This window comes from Silurus aristotelis (genome assembly GCF_946808225.1).
Source record: "Silurus aristotelis genome assembly, chromosome: 19".
Classification (NCBI taxonomy): domain Eukaryota; kingdom Metazoa; phylum Chordata; class Actinopteri; order Siluriformes; family Siluridae; genus Silurus; species Silurus aristotelis.
In genome coordinates, this window is record NC_139592.1 from 14,886,042 (window position 1) to 14,887,586 (window position 1,545).

At 36.4% G+C, this 1,545-nt stretch overlaps 1 protein-coding gene across 2 annotated transcripts in view; it reads right to left on the reverse strand.

Annotated features, from left to right (window-relative positions):
• Window positions 1–1,435: 1,435 nt before the first annotated feature.
• arfgef2 (ADP-ribosylation factor guanine nucleotide-exchange factor 2 (brefeldin A-inhibited)) overlaps window positions 1,436–1,545 on the reverse strand; it is a 36,086-nt gene continuing 35,976 nt past the window's right edge. For both annotated transcript variants that reach the window (XM_083570372.1, XM_083570373.1), the window contains exon 39: window positions 1,436–1,545. This exon is cut by the window's right edge and continues 1,559 nt beyond it. The gene's annotated coding sequence lies outside the window, so the exon portion shown is untranslated.

The following is a 1,545-nucleotide window of genomic DNA, read 5'->3' on the forward strand; positions in this document are numbered from 1 at the left end:
TTCAAACTTCGGGGATTGGCAAATACTTCTGTCTTCCAAGGGCTCCACCCCTACATCTGACCAATCACCTAAGAGCAGGAAATATGCACGTCAAAACGCGGGCGGGAAAAATAAATAACACATTCCGACCGACATGCGCATGCGCGTGAATTCCGCCCGCTACTATTTAGACCACTGCGGCAGGTCCTGCCAGAGGTAGAATAGACTCGAAGACAAAAAAAAAACGCAGTTAAGACTCCAACTTTCTTACTAATGATTAAGACTCATGTAAATCGTGTAAAACCAGCCGAACTTCATTACCCCAAATGGTCTTTTAGTTTATTGAAATTTCACCCTCAGCATCCTCTACTTACTCCCCATTCATTTAACACAGAATTTTTTTTAAAACATAGCAGGTTATTTTTTAAATAGTGCTAATTTCACAACAAATGTCTTAGTATAAATAACTATTAATCTAAGTTTATTAAGCATATAAATACAGACCATGGATTTTCTTTTTTTTTTAAGGAGTTTTCACTGTGGGTCTGGAGCCTGTCCTGGGACCACTGTGCAAGATGTGGCAATATCAGAGCATTATACACACACAATTACACACAGAGGTAACTTCAGGTCACAAACCTACTTACCTTCATGTTTTTGGTAGTTGGGAAGAAACCGAAGAACCCAGAGATAACATATGGACACAGGGAGAGCATGAGAAACGCCACGCAAACAGTAACATGAGTTTAGGATTAGACCCTGGAGCCATGATGTAGGAATGCTCCGCATGCTATCTGACCTTATTTATGCTTATTATAGAACTTATTAGATGCTTAGCTTAGAAATTTCTACAAAAGCATATTTAGTGAGCGGTTGTTTTTTAATAAACAGTTCAATCTAAAAAAAAATAATAATAATCTATAATTTGTTGATGGTGATCAGTACATGATTGCAGAATTTCAGCTGCATCCCCAGAACCACAAATGATGCACATGCAGAGAATTGCAACTCTGCAGACTTTGACCCTATTTACAATTTAGATTGTAAATCTGGTATTATATCTGGATGGTTATTGCTAATCAAAATATTGACATGTTAGTGCACCCAAAATGCATTTCAGAAAGATAAAAAAAAAAGTAAATTCAAACCATTGCAGGAAGGAGTGTGTGTAAATGCATCTGTCTGCTGTGACAAAACTTAGCTTACTCATACAACTTTAAATAAAACATACTGGAAGTTGGTGTTTGAGTTTAAAGCACTGATTTGAATATTAATGTGTAATACAGCTCAGTCTGGCCAAGCGGAGCTGCATTTGACTACATGTGTAAATGTATGCGGTTGAAATCTTCTTAGAATTCGATCCGGATACAGGAAGCACAAAAGAAGCTGGAGTAATTAGAAATATAATATTTTGTTTTTGCTGAGGATTCCCCACATTTGCAAGATGACACCACAATATGTATAGCGCATTTAATCTTTAATTTTACATGAAAACTTTACACTTGGTATTTTTTTCTTACTGTATATATATTTATATTCCCCATACATTAGAGGAGCAAAGTAGAC